General features: G+C 50.4%; 1 long non-coding RNA gene across 4 annotated transcripts in view; it reads left to right on the plus strand.

The window, feature by feature from the left end:
• The first annotated feature begins 520 nt into the window (after window positions 1-520).
• LOC127194051 (uncharacterized) overlaps window positions 521-21,743 on the plus strand; it is a 28,256-nt gene continuing 7,033 nt past the window's right edge. Inside the window, exons 1-5 of one of the 4 annotated variants that reach the window (XR_007831198.1) lie at window positions 521-2,448; window positions 6,030-6,103; window positions 6,207-6,427; window positions 15,013-15,096; window positions 15,368-16,179. This is a non-coding gene — a long non-coding RNA (uncharacterized LOC127194051). Of the gene's footprint in view, window positions 2,449-5,755; window positions 6,104-6,206; window positions 6,428-15,012; window positions 15,097-15,367; window positions 16,180-21,743 lie in introns of those variants that run through there. The other 3 variants (XR_007831197.1, XR_007831209.1, XR_007831203.1) reach the window with 3 other exon arrangements.

A 21,743-nucleotide genomic window follows, 5' to 3' on the forward strand; every position in this document is an offset into this window, starting at 1 on the left:
ATTACCTGTAATTGTAATTAATTAGCTTGAATTGTAATTAATACTTGGACATTTACTGAGTTCTCTAACCTTTGGTTATTTGTAGAGCCAAGGAGCATGGATTCCTGGAACCCACCAGCCTACAGAGCAATCTCTTGTGGACCCCCCACGATCAGGACATTGAGGGACAAAGGACAGAGAGGACCAGCATTTCCAGCTAGCCTCCCTCTGGGTTTAAACCTTGAACCATTGCCCTAGTGAGGGGGCATTGGTCATTGCCCTCAACCTTTGCTCTGCTTGTGCCTTGAGTCTGAGCCCTTCCGTGTATGTCTCTGCTTGTGTTCATCTGCAGTGAACTGGAGTGCTCCCCTACCCAAGGGGGGCATTCTTTGTGCCTGATGATGTCCTAACAATGTCCTGAGCAGAAGGATCCCTTTGGGAACCTCTCAGGTGGGGGGCCTGGGCCTGGGGCTACCAGCATCTTGCTGGCAACTCTGTGGGTGGGGTTGGGTGCTTCTGGAATGAGCATGTGGCTGACCCCCAAAGGCATGCTCCCCCCTCCACCCACCTCCTTGGAGATGTCCTTTCATTTTGGGGTAATGGGGACATTAGGAGCAACCTCCTAGGGTTGTTGTGAGAATTAAATGAACTAGCGCAGCCTGAGGTAGGGCTGGGCAGAGACCTCAGCACATGTTTGTTGAAAGGCTTGCAGGTGGGTCCGCTCTCACCTGTGCATTTCTCTCACTTGTCTCGTCTATTCTCACACAGACTCCTGCAGTCCCTGCGCACCAGGTAGGGGCTCCTAAAGACAGCAGGCCGTCGGGGAGACTTTGAGTGAGGACATGTGGCCATTTCCAGAGCACTTTCTATGTAATACGCCTATGTTGTTTCTTTGTAAGATGTGTGTGTACAGGGGGTAGTGTCATGTCCAGAGAGGGATGAATTGGCAGTGCTATTCATGATTTTAAACAGGTAGGTGGGAAAGAGAACTGGGAGAGGACAGCCTCACTCATAGGCTTGGACTTAAATTTACGCTGAGGACAGTGAAGTATTTTGCCACGTTGCTTGGCAAGAGAAGGGTTCAGAGTTGGACTTGGGTGGCCCTGATGGTCCCATCCCCTGTCCTCTGCCTAAAGTTCTTCGAAGAGTCCTTTTATCTCCTATCAGACATTTCACAATGGCAAAGTCTGTCTGAAATCCCAGCTTCCCAAGGGTGGTCTTGGGGAGCTGCTGGGGAGGGGGTGCCCAAGTCTGGTCGCATGTGCTGACTTCACCTCTTAGTAATGATGTGACTTACACAAGTCACTTAGCTTCCACGTTTCAGTTCCTTTCACACCTAAATAGGTATTTTAAAAAGAAGAAGAAGAAAAACAAATAAAGAAAAAAAAAAAAAGGGGGGGCGGGGGAGGGGGGAAGAAATCAGTTTATCTACCCCACAGAGTGCTTTTGAAGACCAAACGGTGTACCTTATAAGAAAGTGCTTTGTAAATTGCTGTGAAATTGCAAAATACTAGCCAATGAGGCTGTTCATATCGCCCACTGTCCAGCCCTATATTCTCTCACGATAGTGAGCACCCCGTAGGTGCTGGGTGTATTTGTGTTCAACAAATAATTTCCAGAAGTAAAAAAGAAATTAATTCAACAAACATTTTCTGAGTTGCTGACCATGTGCCCAACTCACCAGGCTATGGCTGAGGTACAAAGACAATTAGAATAGTCTCTCTCGGTGGCTAAGCGAGGCCCTCATTTTACCAGCACTTTCTTTGGTTGCCTTTTAAGCCAACCAGTTTTGTCCAGACAAGACAAAAACGCAACTGGGTTGCTTTAGGGAAGCCCAGCTTGGAGTGGACAATAGTCCAGGCCTCTGAAAGGGCCTGATTGGATTATGAGGCAAATAAAGGCAGAAAAGGAAGACTTAGAAGGTGACAAATGCAGTGGGCGGAGACCCGCTCTGAGTTAATTCAGGGTGACCCTTTCTATCTTCCAGAGTGGCCAGGGGCGTTCACGATTGCCCGTCCCCTCGTTGCTCTTCAGAGCACGTGGAGACTGGAGCTACCCTGGTCCCTCTCTTCCAATCGTCCATTCATTTGATGCTCACAATCCCCTGTCCTGACCCAGGGCCGGCCTGCCATCCCCAGGGAAGCAGAGGTTACCAAGTGGTTTCTCCGTCTGGGGCCCCCCACATAGTGTTGCCCTCATGACCTCTTCGGTTTCAGCAGTGGACATGTACCTGTTTGAAGCCCGCACCTCCACCTCAGTTCCCCCTCTGGACTCCTGACTCTGCTGTCTCTACCTGGAGCCCACTTCCTCCTGTTCTCCTTCCTTGCCACTGCAGTGTCTGTCTTTCCTTCACAGCCCGGCTTCTCGAGAGGCCTGTCTACACTCGCTGCTTTCCTTCCTCACCTCCAATTTCCCCTCCAACCCACTGCTTCCTGACTCGCTCTTCTCCATCGATCGGCTCTCGCTCAGGTAAAGACTTTTCTGTAGCTTGACCCTTGGCCCGGTTCCAGCCTGGCTGGACACAAGGACACATGCACCTCCATCTTCCTGTTCCATGGCTTCTTGGCTCTGGTTCCCTTCTATTTCCACATTACTTGGCTTCATGGACACAACTCCTCTCACCTTCCCTGGGAACTAGCATTCCCAGATCTCTCAGTTCCCCAAACCTGCCTCGTGCCCCCCCCCCCCCCCCCCCCGCCAGATGGCAAAGTGCTAGAGCACACTGGACCTCTGGGTTCAGGTCTTAGGTAAAGCACTTGACCTGGGACTACGGTGTAGGTCAGCTCTTCCAAGCCCTCTTGGCTCAGACAACAGGGTTAATGATCTTCACCTGAAAGGCCAGGTGAGTTCTGCCAGGTAAGACACAGACTCCCTAGCTGAGGGACTGGAAGTGAAATCAATTAGGAATTCCTGAGCAAATGCAATTTGGGTCATAATTAAATTTTCTCGAAGTTAGGTTCCCACAGAAAAGACCAAAGAGGAGACGGGCAAGGGGAGGGCAGAGGAGGGCAAAGGGGCATTGAAGACACAACACAGGCAAGGAAGGGGGATTAGGAGACTGTTAGGACCAACCCAAACCTCATCTAGAAAAAGCTTCTCCTTAGCTTAGCCTGGGCTTAGAAGGGGGGAAAAAAAACCAGAAGGAAGCTTTTAAGTTGATTAACCAGTGACAAATCCCAGGAAACTCCCACATCACAGCACCCCATTGAAAGGTATTGAGTTCCTCTCTGAGGTTTAACCTCTGCATCACCAGCCCCTTCCGTACTGCCTCCCTGGACTGGTGATTAAGTTCCAGTGGTACAAGGGTCTCAGGGAATGACCCCCCCCAAGCTGAGCTCCCCCCCTCCCAGTTTTATTCTACTCTTTACCCTTTCTCCTTAATGAACATGGGGCTAATCTTGGGGCCTCATGGAAGGAAGAGGCTGCACAGCTAATGAGGTAGCTGCTGGGCTCTAATATTCACCTCCTAAGGAGCCCTCTTTGTCTGCAAAGGGAAAACACACTGATTACCATAATGAGCCAAGCTGGTGGCTGTGTGGTTGGGGAGGGGGCGCGGGGGCTTGGGTTCTGAAGCCACACTTTAATGTCAGGTATAGATTTCCCTCCTTACTTGAAGTCTAAGCCCTGTCCCAGCGCGAGACCCATTGAGTGGGGTTGCAAGTTGAAGGGAGCTGAGTTGAGGGGCTACAAATGGTCCACAGTGACCACACTCATACCTTCTCTCACCCAGCCCCCTGCCAGGTTTCCCAGTTCCACCCCAGCAATCAACAAACCTGTTAAAGGCCCTGTGATGGGGGCTCCCTCCCCTCTTCCCTCAGTGGGTCCACCAGCTAAGTTCTACAGCACTAAGGGTCCAAATTAGGTCCCCATCTTGTGTTAAGAGTTGAAGCTAGGCACTAGGCTGAAGGTCAAGGCCTCTGGTAGTCAGGAAACACACACGAGCTCCCCTCTCCACAGTGTAGAGTCAGTTATAGAGACCTCCACTGTCTCCAGGGTCTCCCCTCTCGCAAATACCTACCAATTAGTAAAATACTAGATCTCTGACACCACTTCTGATATTCTAGGACTCTGGGAATATTTCAAAAGTTAGGGAGCATGTAGAAGGCCTTGCTTAGCACCTTACAGTCATAAGTCATCAGGCCTCTAAACTTCAGCCTTGAACTCAAACAAGAGATCCCCCCCCTCCTCCTCCATGCCCTCCAGATCTTGATGGCAGGCAGCCTGTAAGTAGGAGGGTTCGAGCTAACTGCTTCCTTCAGCACAGTGTTTCACTCCCTATTCTACTTCCTGAGACTCAGCGAACATTGGTTCTTTCCAGGCATGCATCAGTGGATATAGCACCCTTCCCCCCTTTCAGCCCAGCTATCCAGGCTGGCTTCAGAATAGTTGGCCCACAGGCCTAGAGCATTCTGGGTACTCAACATCTGTGGGATCAATAAGGATACATTGGGACGCTGTGGGGATTAGGCCAAAGGGGGGGGGGCGAGGAGAGGCAGGAAAAGCCCTAGCCCCCAATTCTTCTGAGAACTACTGTTTTCTGCCTCTACTGCCCATTTCCCCCTCCATTCTTTGTCTCAGTTTCCCTCTGTTTGTCTCCCTCTCCCATTTGAATCTGGCCCTTCTGGGGTGCCCCTAGGCCACCCCTTCCTCCTCTGGGTGTCCCAGCACCAACCTGGTAAATAGTGGGGCTCAGTAAGAGTATGTGGGATGTATGGTGGGACAAGTGGACGAATGGATTGGCTCAACTGTCTGTCACGCCTGGGCAGCTGAGGGTCAGAGGAAGGAGGGGGCTCAAGGGACTTGGGAACTGCAGCCTCCTGCCCTAGCGACAGCCCCCTTTGAAGGGGGTCCTACTGTTGCGCCTCTGCATTCATTCGCGTGTTGACCCTGTCATCCAACAGTTGATCCTAACTGAGCGTGCCCATGGTCCTGGCCCTGGGCTTGGCACCTGCCACCTAGCTTGTCCCTTGATGACCTCTGCTTCCAGGGAGGGCAAGCTGGGGGGTTGTCTGGGAGCCAGAGCAGTGGTCTCTGGCTCCGTAGAGGACATTCAGAGGGCATGGGGTGGGCCTGGTTTGCCTGCCCTGCCTTCACGCAGACCTGCCCACCCCCAGGGCCTTGCCCCCCTCTCTGCCTCCCTCCCCATTCATGGCTGAGTACGGGCTACTGGCCCTGCAGCTTAGGGCTGAGGCAAACGCAAAAGGAACAGCTGTGATGTGCCACCGGTCCTGGCCACACAGGTCTCCCTCTATGAGATGATGATAATAATGGATGGGGGTCTGAGGCTTTTGGGCCCTTTCCACAGTTTGTTCCTCCCCCTGGGACTCAGTCCAGCCTTTTCGCCCCCAATTGGCTAGTGACTGTGTCCCAACTGCTAGGAGCCTTCAGAGAGCATGTGCAGGCCCCGCCTCTGCCTGGCTGCCCACCTGCTCTTCTTTACCTGCTGACTCACCCTCCCCCCCTCTACCCCTCCCCCCCCCCTGCTTCTACAGTGCCCGGGTTCATCACCCTCTTGGCATTCTGCTTGCATAGCCTTTTCCCATGGTGTCTCCCTAACACCCAACTGTGCCTCCATCCCTGGGGTCATCCTATTCCACCCTCTCTAGGGTCTCAGCCACTCCTCTCTGCTTTACAGTCTGGCTTCCCTTGCTAAACCCTGACCTGGTCCACCCGCTACCCTTAGCCTTGCCACCAGGTCCCTATCCCATTGTGCGCCTCGCCCCCCCCCCCCCCCCCCCCCCCCCCCTGCGCCGCCGCGACTCAGTTTCACCTCAGTTGCCAGCAGCCTCCCAGTGCTTGTTGGACAATCCCTTGATGGTTCTTCTTCTCCTGTGGGCCTGGTTTCCAGGGGCTGAGTGTCCAGGGGCTTAAACCAAAGTCTATGACTTGGTTTGCTGGCCCTGGACACCCCCTTATCGTCGTTGTCGTCGTCGATCTCTCCCTGGTGGGTGTTGGCCACACGTTCCACCACTGTGTCCCTGAGAGTCCATGCCTCGGCACTCCTAGGCCCCTTGCTGATCATTGGTATTGTTTTGGGGGCTACTATCCAGGCCTGTCGCGTCTTCCTGTGCCATTTCCTGTTGTGCTCAGGTTCCACGAACCGCCCATCTCCACAGAGGAGCAGGTGAGGCCGCTGCGTGTCTTCATCCGTGTGAGTACAGGTGCCTTTTCTTTTTTTCCACAGTATTTGCTTCGTAGGAATTCTAATTCATTGCCTTTCCCCAAAGCTGGCATCGCCCACCAGCCATGCTGGCTGAAGACTGAGGACCCCTGGACACCTGCCACGAGGACCCCGGGACGCTCTGTGCGAGGATCCCAGGATGCCTAGCGTGAGGACCCCAGGATGCCCAGCGCGAGGACCCCGCGAGGACCCCACAAGGACCCCAGTTCACCCAGCGCGAGGACCCATCCCTTCACAAAGACATTGTGCCACCCTCCTGGATTTGGGGTGAGTCTCTTGCGCCGACAAACACACTTTTGTTAGAAGTCACTGACATCACATCTTCACTAAAGGAGTACATGGGGAGGGGGCCGCTTACCAAGCTTAACCTTGCTACCTGGATGTCTGAATTCTGCCTGGAGCCGAGACTGTCGACACAACGAGACCGCGCGTGTGGGAGTCCATCCTGGCCACTGCCTAGCAGGGACCAGAGACGGTAAGTGGGGGTAGGTCACCATTAGTCTACACTCTTGGGAATGGTCAGGACAAGATACACAGCAGGCACACAGTCAACCCCACGGACCATGTTCGTGATATGAATCTACAGGCCCTTGGCCTTCTTTCACCTCCACCTCTAGCCTTTGTCCCATTTAGAGATGTGGACACAGCTAACTATCCATCCTTGGCGGGGAGACATCTCTGCCCCGCTAGCCATGGCAACTCTTGTTTCCTGGGAGAATTGGGGCCTTGCACACAGGGAGCTCCGACAATGTCCTCTAATGAAATGGTGGTTTTGAGAGAGTTTGTCTTTTTTTTTTTCCCCTCAACCCTGACACTGTAATGAGATGGGAATATTTTTGTTTAAACAAAATCAGTAATGGTAGAGAAGACACAGAAGGCTTCATAATTTGTTTCTTTCTTTGTGGTTCATAATAATACTCATAATATTAAAGGGTTTGTGTGTGGGGGGGGGGAGGGGCAGTGGGTAGGACCAGGCTTTACACAACAGGCTGGAAGGTCAGGTGAGTAGGGCAGTCCTCAAGGCTGCATGAAGTGGGGAGTACTCCTGCTTGGCCTCACTCGGGCCAGTGTGGGACATTAGGGAGTGTTGCCTGGGTCCAGGTCTGACCTTGGCCTACTTGCCATCCTTCTTGACACCCAGACGAAGCCCATGCCCCTGCCTCAAGACTCCTCCCGACATATCGGTCTTTCCCATGAAACCTCTGCTGTTGAATACCGCTTCCGCGATGTTCTTTCATTAAACAGGATTTACTGATGGTCTCTCTAGAACTCCACCTTGCTACCCCTGAAGTGGAAATGAGATGGGATCCTATTTTTAAATAAAAGCTGGCAGTTCAGAAGGGGGGGGGGGCAGCACCTAGGCCTGGCGTTTGCCTGCTTGCTTCTCTCGAGAGCCCAGGAGGCTGGAGAGAGGGGGGAATGTGTGCCTAGGGCACCAGCAAGGCTCGGTCCTGTGACATTTACTCCGTAGCTGGCATTTACTGAGCGACCTGCAAACAGTGACGTGGCTAGCGAGGAGGGCTGGGAGGGGAGCTTTGCTTAGGGCAGGGTACTAGCTCCCAGGGGCATCAAATCCCGAGCTTTAAACAAAGCCACTGGGTAGCTAGTCTTTGCTGAGCCAAGGGCTGGAGGGTCTGGGCTTGTTCTTCAAGGGCAGCCCAGAGCTTGGGAGGTGGGCTGAGGGGTTAGGCTAGGTTAAGGTGAAGCCTAGCCGTCCCAACAGCCATGTGACCAGTATGTCCCCTTATCCCAGAATAGCCCCACACTCTGCAGCCAGCCCTACCTATACTCCCAGGGGGTCTGGAATAAGCCATTTCCTCAAGACCAGGCTTAACATGAATGGACGTTTTTGATTGGCTGATGTTACAAAGACTGTAGAAGCTAAATCTCAGGCAGATAACATTTACTTTTTTGGAGATTTTATGTGACATTAGGTTTTTTTTTTTTTAAAGGCAGGCATAGACTAGATTCTCAATTAATGTGGTCTACCAGCCTTTCAGATTAGAATCTTGAGAACTGCTGAGAGGTTGACACTGCGAGAAATGATTTTTTCTTCAGAAAAAGTATTTTTTATGCTTTGGGCAAATCTCTGAGCTCTAGGGGTGGAAATGAGGCCCTAATTGCCAAGAGAGCAGGCATGGGGGCACCTTGTCACCCAGTGGAAAGATGGAAGGTGGTCTCAGGAATAGGCAGTTAGGGTCCCAGACTCTTCTCTAACTTGGTGCTCCGTGTGAGCAGACTGGAGAACAAGATGGCGGTTTCTCGTGGACGAGCCCCTCCATCTGACCCTGGGGTGGGCTGGAAAGGATGCCCCATCCCACCTGCGAGTGAGTTTGCTGGCTGCAGTCTCCAGGGCCCCTGACTTGTGGGATTCAAAGCCTAAATGCGCTCGCAAGTACATTTCTCTGAATGATGTGAGAACCTGGCAGGGGCCACAGTATGCATATGTTTCCTATTGGCTCATTTACATGAAGAAACTTAAATGTGTGGGGTTTTTGTTTGTTTATCTTTTTTTTTTTTTAAATGAGAAATCTGACTTCTTAGAATGAAAGAAAATCCACCAATCTTTTAATGAGCTGGATAATGAAGAGGAAATGGGCGTCACACAAAGGGGATGTGAAGGGGGACAGATTAAGGTCTTCAAGGGTTAAAGGGCAGTGGACATTGAAAGACAATGAAGAAGCCACTCTGGGAAAGCTGCTGTGTGGGGGTGGCTGCACTGGGAACATTTTCTTCTCAGAGACTGGAATCTGACCGGCTGGGACTGGTCCCGCGAATCAGCACTACTTCTGATGCTTTGAGCTCTGTCAGGCAAAAGAAGGAGGAAGCAGGGTTTGGGCCTCATCCCTGCCTAGAGGAGATGGATAATTCTAGGAGGATGGGGTCTTTCCGAGCGGGACTGGGTCAAGCACAGGGTTCCCTGAAATGGAGAGGCACTGGGTAGATGGGTGGTGGGCGGCTTGGGGTGAACCCAGGCTACTCATGGACACCTCAGGCTCTCTAGGCTTCTGAGGAAAGGGGTGTTGCAGGGTGTAGTTGCCTCTGTGGCATCAAACAATCAGTCAGGTGAGAGTTTGGGGTAACCTAGGGCCTATAAGGAGCCTGTGTTGGTGTTTCCTCCTGGGTACCTTGAAACACAGCAATGGGGCTATGGTGCAGAACAGCATTAGGAGAGGGCTTCTGGTGTTTTCTGAGATTGTCTGGTCCTGAGGCCAATGTTTGGGGCCTGCCTTTTCCTTGGGCAATTTGGTCACTTTAGCCAGGCTTCTCAGTCATTGTCCACATTTGTTTTCTCAACTCCCTTCATCTCCAAGTCCAGGGTGTGTGTGTGTGTGTGTGTGTGTGTGTGTGTGTGTGTGTGTGTGTGTGTGTGTGTGTGTGTGTAGGGCAGGTGTCAGGTGACAGAGGCCAGCTCCCCCCACCCCCAGCAGGATGTGTGTGGGAGAGGAATTAATTAAGGCAAGAACAAGAGTAGAGGGTAGAGTCTTGACTTTCTTAATTGCTCTCTAGTTTCTTTGGGCTTAAGAGAAAATTTGCAGATGGTGAGGTCTTCCCTCCTCTAGCCTGGGAGTGGGGCCCCAGAGCCTGGCTCCCCACCACCTTGAGTTGGCCTTCTCTTCTCTCAGTGAATAGGGTCTTTGGCTAGGGCTTAAGGAGGAGACTCTTAGCCTGGGAGCTCCCAGCCCGCTGCAGCTGGAAACAAAGGCCCAGGCAGAAAGGAATGCGGGGGGAACCCTGTGGAGCACAGCCACCTGGGGATAATTGGGAGAGCAAGCTCCTAGATGAGTTTCCCAGGTCCTGTGAATGCCTCCTGTCAATGGAAGGTGCCTTTCTTCAGATGAAAAGACGGAAACCTCAATTACCTACCTGACGTGGAGTGTGTGTGTGTGTGTGTGTTCCATGGGGGGCTGTGTGGGGCCCCTGGTGCATTCTTTCTCTCTGTCTCTCTCTCTCTGTCTCCCTGTGTCTCTCTGTGTCTCTTTCTTTCTCTCTCTGTGTCTCTGTCTCTCTCTGTGTCTCTGTCTCTCTGTCTCTCTCTGTCTCTCTGTCTCTCTCTGTCTCTCTCTGTCTCTCTCTCTCTCTCTCTCTCTCTCTCTCTGTGTGTGTGTGTGTGTGTGTGTGTGTGTGTGTGTGTGTGTTTGATGCAGGAGCAGACCCTGGTAGCATAATGACCCATGTAGCCATCTATCCACAGTTTGAGCCCTGGGGATCCTGGAGCTTGTCCTTCCCAGGGCTAGATGTGTGTACAGCTCTTGGGCTAGAGGGATAAGATCTATATGCAAGAATTTGATCATACTGGGCCCAAAGCCCAAAAGACGTGTTAGAGACAGAGTGGGGCCAAGGGATAGTCCAGAGTGGAAAGTTGGGGAAAAAGGATAGTGGACGGGCCAAAGAGTGAGCACATGTCTTCACTGGCCACCAGGGACCACAGCTGTGTGGCCCTTTTGCCTTCCAGTACTTTCTCTGGATCATCCTGTACGTGGGTAGACAGTAATCCCTCCAAGGTTAGGAAACTGGAGGCAGGGGTCTCAATTTGGGTTGGGGCGTGGTGGGTGTGTATGGTTAGGGACAAGGAGAGGAGAGAAGTCAGAGTGACCTCCCCTGCCAGGGATTGCTCCACCTCTGCCCTAAACTGGCTCAAGGCAAAGATCCCTGCCATCTTGGTGCTCAGTCACGGCCAGTGATTTTGTGACTGATGGTTTCTGAGCCTCAGTTTCTCTGTCTGTAAAATGAGACCAGGACCTAACTCTTCCCGTTCTGTAATTAGAAACAGCCCCTGTTTAAGCAGAGGAGGGAATGCAGAGGCCTATGACTCTCCCCTTTGGGTCTCCATTAGCTTTCTGGTAAGAGCATCTTTTTACTCCTTGACATTCTCAGGTGGTCAAGGAAGTGTGTTCTTGGGTGCAGGGTAGAGAGCGACCTTCCAGCATCTGAACGCAGTGCCTTGGTACCCCTGCCTGTGGTTTTAACCTCAACTTCTGCCTTCAGCCCTCAGGGTCATCATGTGTCTCCATTCTTAATATGGGGAGTGCAGGCCTGTAGTCATCTGAGGCCTTCGGGGTCCCAGTGCACAAGTGTGGGTGTTTTGATTGATAAAAAGAAAATGGGATGATAAGATGCCAGGCAGAGTAGGGTCCGTGGTGGCCTCATGTCTGTTGCCTACTCTTTTAGCTGTGACGGGGTTGGAGAGTCCAAAGTTTCAAAGTCCCACTCCAGCTGGCTGCGGCCCTGGGTGAGAGCTGCTGATTGCCAGTCCCTCAGTGACCCTCATGGTCAGCGTGTCTCAGACCTTAGCTAGTTCGTCAATGACAGTCTTTGGAGATCACAGGTCTTAGTGCAGACCAGAGGCAGGTCCCTAGGGCTGCCCTATGTGCTGTGGTGAAGGGATTGCTTGTTATAGGGAATTATTCAAACAAACATGCCACAGGCCAAACTGGGAAACCCTTTTTGGGCCAGAGAGCAACCTTAGTATAATGACACTAGACCCATGACTTCCCTGCCAGGAGGATGTGCCCCAGTGGTGTTGTCCCAAGTGGGTCACTGTCCACCCTTTGGTCAAGAGGCACTTGGCATCACCCTTGTTGGCATCCTGGCCCACTCAGGGAAGAATTTGCAAAAGCCACCAAGATGGCAACTTGTAAAAAAAGTGAGTGGTACCCACCCGCTGCCACCCACTTGTGTACTTGTCTCTGTCTCTGGGCCTCAGCGTGGTAATCAGGAGCTCACAGGCCTTTTCTGGCAGTCTGCACCCGTTATTTCCATGGTGGGCTGAAGCTTTTGTTTTCTGACCTTGGTTGCTACAATACCTGCGAGCTGAAATGAGGAATCAAAAAATTGCCAGCTTCAATTAGACTGGCAGACTGTGTTCCCAAGGCTGCCTCAGCCTCTATCCATTAAGGGTAAACATGTAGCAAATAGGTCCTAATTCTCTCTAATTGCCCACTCCTGAAGCAAAGAGGTGAAATTCCAGGAAGAGGCACATATAAACATCCTCTGAAACCCGACCAACGAAAATTAGAGGGCTGAGGGGGGCCCCGGCGCAGAGAACGGGACATGGTTTCAAAAGATGTCCCAATTACCTCTCCCATTTTCATAAATGGGCCCGTAATGTCCAGGGCCTGGGTCTCAACAAAGGCACAGGAAATGAGCTCTGCAAAGAGCTTGCATTTGTCAGGGGAACTTGCGAGAGGGTAGTATTTTCTCAACAGGTAGGAAGCAGGCAAGGCTGATCATTTGTGTAACTGCAGACTCTATTTCTTGAAATCAACATTTCAGTAAAAATAGTCCTTTGGCATTTTTTTTCCCCCTCCTGTGTTTGAAACATCAGTAAAATATTTGTACTAAAGACAAGCTAGATCAATTAGGTCTGGTGTGCCTATGGAAGAGAGAAAGTTAAAAAAAAAAAAAGCAACAACAACCAAAAAACAGACAAGCAAACAAACAAAAAAACCCACTCAAGATGCACAGCTAGAATGTTCTAATTCCGCTGAGCCATGGGGCTGCACTAAGTGCTGTGCACTTTATATGTGTGCCATGAGCTCAATGCATGCACTTACAAGCTTTTCCATCAAGTGCATGTTTCCTGCGGACTCTATAAGGTCTTGTTTCTCCCTTTGGCTCTAGACAGTGACTCATCTCTGCAGTTTTTCTGACATTTGTTAAGATTCCAGTCCCCGCACTGCGTCATTAATACCTCATGACAGACCTGGAGCCGGTACACGCAGCTTTTAAACCAAGGCACGACTTTGCTAGGGTTATATGCTAGTGTAGCAGCCTGGGGTCTGCATGCCGAGTTCATTAAGGAGAGTCGGGAGCACTGAGGGTCCACAGGGGCCTGGAGAGAGGCAGGAAAAAACCCAGATGCCCTGGGCTGCTTCTGATTACTGCACTGCCATTAAAAACAAAATCGACGACAACAGAAGCAGCAGGGCAAAGGCCCCAGCTCATGTTCCTGCAAGGAAGCAGCAGTGTCTTTGGTCTTGCTGTGTGTTCTTGGTCTGGAGTCTCGCTGTCACCTAAGGGACCATGGTTATGATGAGTGGCCACCCCAGCCATGCGGGGCTCCTGAGGAGTTCGTTGTTCAGTGTGCAGTAGGTGGTCCTGAGCTATTGGATAAGCAGATAACTGCCCCCCCCCCAGGGCACCCAAATCTTCTGGTTGTCCTGTGAACACTTGTTTTTAAGTCAGAGTTGTGTTTGGGGAGCACAGGCCAGAGAAGGGTTGGAAATAAGAAATGTGTCCTCACTGTGCCCTGGCAGGGTTTGGGGTGCCTCAGCCAGAGACCTATCTGAGAATGAAAGGTACCGGTGGGAGAATCTGTCTATGGGCAGTTAGGGGAAGGGTAGGGTAAGAGTCCCTGGAAGGCCAGCAGCACAGGTGTCTGGCAGGTTGCACTAGATGTTTCCTAGGTCTTGTGGTTCTTGTATCCCAGTCTGTGATCTCCCAGAGCCCTGGCCACACTCACGTCCCCTCGTTGTCATTTTCCCAGGAGCCCCCAGCCTCCCCATTCACCTCTCTGGGTCACTTGCTTCCATGTATCTCACTTAAAGACAATCCCCAGCTGGGCATGGTGGTGCACGCCTTTAATCCCAGCACTCAGGGAGACAGAGGCAGGTGGATCTCTGATTCGAGGCTAGCCTGGTCTACAAAGTGAGTCCAGGACAGCCAAGGGTACAGGGAGAAACTCTGTCACCAAAAACTGAAAACCAAAGCAAAAAAAAAAAAAAAAAAAAAGACAGTCCCCCAAGGGGTTTGGCACAGACCCTAGCATTTTCCTGCTTACATCCTGACCCCGTACTTCTAGCCATGGCAGACACCCCTTGGCCACATTATTTCACTTTTACCAGAAGCTAAAATCAACTCATTTAAAACATGTTGCTGAGTGCTTGCCTAGCGTGGAAGGAGTCTTACAGCTCAGTCCTCAGCACCCCATAGAACCCTATGTGGTGGCGCCTGCCTGTAAATCTCAGCACTTAAGGAAGGCAGAGCAGGAAGGCCTGAAGCTCAAGGCCATTTTCTATGACATTTCAAGTTTGAAGCCAGTCTGGGCTACATGAAAACCTATTTCAGAAATAAAATTAAAATTAAGATTATACACACTCGCACCTTCCCACTTCATCAGCATCCCGTGTTCACACAGAGTGTGAATAGTAGAAAAAGTCCATGCCATGAGCCTGGCTTGACATTGTACACTTCTGCTGGTAGTGATGTGAGTTTCCCGGCGTATCTCACAGTGTGTTGGTGTTCATCAGGGTTTGTTACACTCCTGTGATATGGTTAGCGCGGAGGTGGCTGCCCAGGTACCATAGAGGTCTTCTGTCATCCTGTGTGATACGTGTGCCGTGGTTGGTCAAGACTCTACCCACTGAAAACCCTACAGTATAGGCACCATCCACATGCTGAATATGGCAGCACTGTCCTTTTTGTGGTCACCTGGTCTCTGTCCAGCTTTGGGCCGTGCTGGTTCTTGTTGGCCCACTGGCTTGTTCCAGGGTACCACCTGTGCCCTGCCTTCAAGGTGCCCCCCTTAGGTATCAGTTTGCATCTTATAGGTGTAGTGGTCCTGAAGTTGTGCTTTCCACATAGCTGCTCTTGGCCCACCATGCAGTCTAGTGCCAGGGTCCTTGGTACCTGCTCCATCCCCACATAGGCAGCTGGTAGAGTCTGAGCATGGACTGAGTGGGTTGAACAGAGAAATGCTTGTTTCTGTGGATTTCACACTTGTTGCAGTTGACAGAGTCCCTGCTTTAAGGCGTCCTTGCATCTTGCATAGGTGTCCTCCTCTGCCAGCCCCCTCCTCGTGCTGTCCTGGGTGGGGTACTATCCTGTGACTGCAAGCTTTCTGATTCTAGCCAAAGTCATCACCCTGAACCCTGCGTGGGACCCTGGACACACGGACACGGACACACGCCCTCAGGACCCTCCAACTGTAAATTGTAAGTGCCTAGAGTTCAGCGTGCACACTGATGGGGCGGGGGCTCAGCTCCAAAGTGACAGGCGAGCTGCAGCCTGTGCAGATGGGGGCGGCGATTGGGAGGGGGTTGCCCAGTGAGCCAAGTCGAGGGCTGGCCTGGTGCTTGTGTTGTAAGATGGGCGCCTCCATCTGCCCTGTGTTGTCTCTGTCTCAAAAGAATTCTATAGGCAGCTTCAAGTGTGGGACCCCAAAAGAATTTCTTCTTTTCCAAATGAATGGGCCTTTCATTGCAGACTCTCCCTCTGGCTCTTGTACTAACTAGGATGGAAGCGCCCTTGTGAGTTGGGGCCTTCAAAGGGCTGAGGAGAAAATGCAGACGGAGGGACCAGCGTCTCAAATAGGCTTCAAGCCTCCATGACCTGAGCTCACCCCCTGGAAATGTCTGGAAAACATAATGGGCAGGTTTTCTGTCTTCAAAGTTTCCATCTAAACCTCTTCAAATTCCTTATTGTTTAGGGCTGAGACACTTGGGGACGGTCATGGGGACTTTCTTTTGTATCTGTCTTGAAAGGCCAAAATATTTTTATATTGCTGTAGACAAAGCCACCTATTTACGAAATGAACTCTGTCCCGTCGTTTCCCACCGGGAAGACCGTGCTATGTTTGTGTCTCTCTGTATTCTGGGGTCTTGAAACAGGTTTCTCATGGGGATGGCCATTCACTGGGGCCCAGAGGGGCAGAAGGGGAAGTCTCTACCCTGCCAAGGGGTCTGGGGAAAGGAGGGGGCGGGGCCAGCCTTGGATCTGGCCCTTGTATGTCTAGGGGTGAACCCTGGGAGAGTTGGGTGATAAAAGAACATTTGCTGTGTTTGCCCCACATCTGCCATTTGTGTGTGTTTCTGGGCTGTAGGTTTGCATACTTTGGTGGTTAACATGGTGGTGGGAAGTAGGAAGGGCCAAAAGGGCACGGGTGCTCCGGTTTTCTTGTTGTGAGTCTGTTTCACTGGTGTGTGTTACACTACATAATAAATGTTTAGACGGATGAATGAAAGAAGCATGCGGGGGATAAAGAAACAAATAGGTATAGAAGTAAAGTGAGTAAGACACGGGGGAGAGGGGGTTATACTCAGCCGTCCTCTGTGTCTTTGGTACCCAGATCATCCACCTATTAATTAGTTAGCTGCTGGATTGATAGGTATATATAGGGCCACATACGAACTGGTATTGGGTCATTATGGGCCTAAGAAAATTTTTAATTAAAGAAGAAATCCTAAATAAAAGAAGGAAGGAAAAATGGAACCATCTAAACCAACACTAAAGTTTTGGGGCCCCTTAATATGAACAGATGGATGATGATGTGACCAAAAATAAACAAAATTAAATTAAGCAAAATGCCTTAAAATATATGAGGGGATGTGTGACTATGCGAAAAGAGCCCAGCTAGGTTAGTAGCAGGGTGTTAGTGGTTAGTTAACCTTGTCTGGGCTCCTCAGTGCCAAGGGGACGAGAGAGAGAGCAAGTGAGAAAGCCAGGACATGCAGAGAGCTGTAACAAGACAGAGTGAGGGGCAGTCTAGAAAGAAAGGAAGAGAGAAGTCCATGAAACAGACAGATGAGTAGCTAGCTTCATGGGAGGGTTAAGCTAAGGTTCAAAGTGTAGTAGCAGAGGCTTGGATGGTAACAGAGAAAGAAAGCAGGAAAAAGGAAGGGATAGTAGGCATGAATGCGCAATGAGAGGAAGAGATGGGAGCTTATGGCTGTGGAGGGGCGTTTGCAGGTGCAGCTGAGAAAGACTGAAGAGAGGTAACAGTGCTCTCGCAGATAGGTAGATGAATACAGGCAGAAGACAGAGCCCTGCTAGGAGACAGGATGAAAGGCTGTGTCAGCGACTGGTTAATTCCCATCTGTGCTTCTGAGATGGACAATGACCCACCTGACCAAGAGACCTTTCAGGCATCAATATGTCAGGGGAGGCCCTCAATGGGGCAGTGGAGGGGAGGCCCATTAATAGCAGATTATGATGTATCCAATTAGGTGCACCTGCCCTCTGGAAGTGTAGAAACCAGCATTGAAAAGGGGGGAAAAAAAAGACTGAATGGATGCCCGAGTGCACGGAGAATGAGTGAATGAGGAAAGAAAAGATTTGCATTCACTCTGAGGGGGAGGGTGCTGCAGAGCCCCAGGGTCATCTGATCTCCCAGAGAATAAAAGAGTGAGAGTGATAGAAAGTAACAATAAGACGGGGAAGAATGAAAAGAAGTGCAGAAGATAATAAGCAGGACAATTAAGTCTAGGAGAGGGGCTTGTTTAACACAAGTCATCTATATTAATTCAAACATTGAGGCCCTGGGCTGGGGTGGAGCTCAGGAGTGGAACTGTCTGTCGCCTAGCATGTGCCCAGCTCTGGGTTCAATCTCAGCCCTGCAAAACACACACAGGAAACAAGATGATGGCCCCGAGGTTGTAAATATTGTTGTTGTTATTGATGATGATGGCAGTGGAACAAAGAACTAGATAAATTGGAAGGCAGAGAAAAGGAAAGACATAGAAAAAAAATTTAGATGAACATAGGAGAAAAATGCGGTTCTTAGACAAGTATATAAGTGTGATGAATACATATTATCTGTCGAGTGAGTTAAGTAGACGAGCAGAGATTCATGCATGAAAGAGCAAATATTCAAGATTACAAGCAACTATGAAAGGACGAACAAGAAATCTAAAGATTTAGTAAAATCGCCGCTGCACTCAAGCCATGTAAGGGCTAAGAGTGTGCAAGGGAGACAAAGGAAGACACAAGGAGTACAGAAAAGAGACAGACAGACAGACGGACAGACACAATGAAAGGATTGAGGACATAACTGAATACACATGTAGACATGTGCCCGAGAGGGTCATACAGGGATGAGAGAAAGAGAGAGAGAGATATATAGAGCAGCAAGAATTATGATTAATTCAAAACTGGGCTCTTGAGATAGCTAACCATCTCCTGAACCAAAGCATCAAGCACAAGGAATTAAAGAACAAAAGAGCTGCAGGCAGACCCATGTGGAGAAGGCTTGGGACCCTCAGATCACGCTTAATCTAAATCTGTGCACCTGAGGTCCATAAATAAAAGAATAAATATTGAAATAAAAGAGTGACAGAAAGAATGAATGGACACACGAGTGACTGAATTAGAAATGGAAATGGCTGGAGCAGCCAGGAAAGAGTTGCCCATGGGAGTTTTGCTCATCTTACGCTGAGCACCTGAGGTCCCTTAGTGAGGAAATGCAAGGGAGAAAGGGAGACAGCAAAAGCCACAACAAGAGAAAATGAAAGAGGACGTAGCGAGAAAGTAGTAAAGAGAGGAAGTGGTATGTGGGTGCCTCCTAAGAGAAAGATCCCAGAGGATTAGCAACGAGGGTCTCATTAATCCTAAAGATCGATGAGGTAATCCAGACCCAGGTTCTTATGGAGAGGGAGAATGGAGAGAATTAAAAATAAAAGATGCAAAAAGGAGCGAAAGATAATAAAACAAGCAACATGATAAATGGGTAATTAACAGAGGCTGTCTGGACAGAAATAGTAATGAGTTCCCATGCATAGTCCTTAAATAGATAAATACATTACACCTTTCAGAGAATGCGTGAAAAATCGAAGAACACTGTGGCCCCCAAACAAGGCTGCACTTTCCCTTGCTGTAATAAAACACATACAGTGGAGGGCCATAAATAACAGCAAATACTTAAGTGTAAAAGGTGACCAGACATGAGGAGGAAGACTGCAAGCACAGATACATGAGGGAGGTAATGTTTGTCTTACACGTGGGATTTTTGACTAATACAATTATGTTCACAGGAAATTAATAATAGTTAAAAAAAAAAATCCAACTAAGACAGCAGAAAAACAAGGAAGGGAATAGAAGTGTGAGAGACAGGGGGAAGGCTCGAGGTGGGTTGGGTATGCCTTCTTCCATTCTGCACACCCGGGCTTATAAAAAACGAGACTGTCAGGAATAGAGAGAGCTGAAATATGGGGGGGGGGGGGGAGAGAAGGGGATAGGAAAGGAATGAAAGCAGCCTGGGTAGGGAAAAAAAAAAAAAGAGGGATTTGCAAAGAGAGAGGTTCTAAGATCTGAGACTGTGGTTCATTGATGTCCCCGAAGTAATCAAGTCTTAATGAATGCTTTTGTGAACGAAGAGAAGATGGCAGGCATCTACAAGGACAGGAAGTAAGGCAGAAAGGAGGCAGAAGAGAGGGAGAAGTTTGCGTGTGCTCTATGTTGACTGAGATTGCTAATGGATAGCTATTGGCCCACTACAGGCTGCTTCCACACAGCCTACTGGTTGGGAGCAGCTAGCTGAGAAAGACCCTAGCCTTGGACCATGTTGCCGTCCCCTGGCAGTGGCATCATTGCCATTTCCTGGTTGCGTGGGCCATTTCACTCTGTCTGTCCCATTTTCAGCCCAAGGACACATGCCTGCACTGTGACCTATTCACAGACATGGATAGAGGGCTTAGGCTCAGGCCCAGGCCCTGTAGGCTGTTGCATGAATAAGGAGTGCTAAGCCCAGTGAGTACCTTGACCCATCTCTTGGAAAGGATCTCTTGTGAGCCTGCTTGCTAGGGGGCTTTGCCAACCAAGGGGCAGGAAGAGGTCAGAGGGCAGGAGGCCTTACCTGCTGCATAACATCTTGGGTTTGAGCCATATCCAGGGTCTGGTGCAGGGAAAACAGGGGTGACCTGGAAGTCCAGAGGCCGAGGAGGCCAGGGCAAAGCACCTGGATTCTTGCTTTTGCAGCTCTCTGAGCTCAAGCTTATGTCATCTCAGGGCTCTAGGCACTTGTACCTCAGCCTGAGCCCTCAGACATGATCCTGGGTCCCAGCCCCTAGACATGCCACCCCTGGAGTCTGTTTCAAGGCCCCTCTTCCCAGAATGTTTAAAGATGATGTATTCTGTAACCACTAAAAAGCATGTTGTACTGTTTTCTAACTTACCCCCGTGGACCGCTGGGGGAGTCACGGAGAGCTGTTTATTCTGGTGTCCCCCTTCTGTCCAGTTTTCTTTCTCTGTTGTGGACAAGATTTGTTCGGTTGTGTGTTGCGTGCTTGTGTCTGTCCATTAAAAAACAGTCACAGTTCCCCCCTTGACTTCTCAATTCTTATTGGAGACATTAAAAGAAAGAAAGAAAGAAAGAAAAAGACAAAGATCTTACTAAGTGCCCAAGCAGAAGCAGAGTAGCTTGGTTGGATCCAGGGAGCACGTGCAGACCCAAGAGCAGGGTGGGCAGATGGGTTATAGCAGGGAGGGGGTGGCTGTTAGTGACAGCCATGTCTAGGTCCAGTAGAAAGACGGCATGGCAGGTTGGGGCAGGTGAGGCTGCTGAGACACCAGCAAGGGATAGGGGCCCCAGGACGGTGGATGTCCCTCAAGTCTTTAGGATTGTAGGCAGGGTGTGCTGGAGTGAGCTGGCTGAAGATGGAAGATGGGCACTCCCTCCACTTCTAGCTTTGAGCTTCTTAGTGTAGGCCCTGGATAGATGGCAACAGCCTCCGCTCGTGGAAGACACGGACTTCCCGTGTCAGAAGCCACCTTCTGTGCCCCCAGCACCACGTGTCTGGGCCACGTGAGCAACGCCACGTGGGCCTGACGTGGAGCTGGGGCCGCAGGGGTCTGCTGGCCTCCTCTTTCAGAATCTGGGGCTCCAGGCTCTGCCGCGGCGTTTATCATCCCTGGGACACCTGCTCACCTGGCTCCTGAAGATTGTCCAGCAAGCCTGAGTGACCCTGTGAGATCAGAGGGGCGGGTGGAGATGCTCAGAAGAAAAAGGGCCAGACGAGTCTTTGCATGGGACTCACACGCAGGTGTTTAGAGTCAGGCAAGGCTGTAAGATGGCAGACTCAGGAGTTTGGTGGGGAGGAGAATACAAGCTACGGGAGGGAAGACAGTGACATGGGGCCACATGGGGTGGGCTTCTAGGTGGGCCCTGTCTCAATACTCATGCCAGAAGATTGGAGGAGGTGCCATGGGTTACTTTGGGTCAGTGGGACCCAATCATGAGGGCGTGGGTAGGTGCCTCTGCTGTGTCACCCTGGACATAAGGAAGGGTAAGCCCAGCTGTTTGCATCTAGTCCTGGGGTTCTGAGAGTCACAGTAGGGTTCCCCGGGATATGTGGAGGGAGGGTGGTCTGCATGTGTTCCCATGTTGGGATCCCAGCACCTCTGCCTGCTCAGGGCTATCTTAGACTTACTTCTTTCATATAAAACAATGCGAAATTTGTCTTTTGGTTGACGTGTGCACTATACAAAGTCCTTTTTCTGATGATTCTGGGACCTACAGCTCTCCTTGGTTTCCCCACAACTTGCAAACTCATCCTTGCAGGGGCAGGTGGACCAAAGCCCCTGGTGTTTTGTGAGGTGAAGGTTTTGATGTAAAGATGTGTGATTCAGAGCAGAGGAAAACATGCCCCACTCTACCCTTCATGTGCTCTGGTTTTTGTCCTGTCTTCCGAATTTTTGTCTTATGAGCACAGCTTTTTTTTCTTTTAATGAACATCCTTTTTTTCTTTCTTTCTTTTTTTTTTTTTTTTAAATAAAGCCCCATTGGCATTGTTTACTTTTAGTTGTTGCTTCCTGTCTGTTGCAATCAACATCTTGTTGTCCGTGTTTTCTTTGCTCCATAGTCTCTCTC

Source organism: Acomys russatus, chromosome 1, assembly GCF_903995435.1.
Source record: "Acomys russatus chromosome 1, mAcoRus1.1, whole genome shotgun sequence".
Taxonomy (NCBI): domain Eukaryota; kingdom Metazoa; phylum Chordata; class Mammalia; order Rodentia; family Muridae; genus Acomys; species Acomys russatus.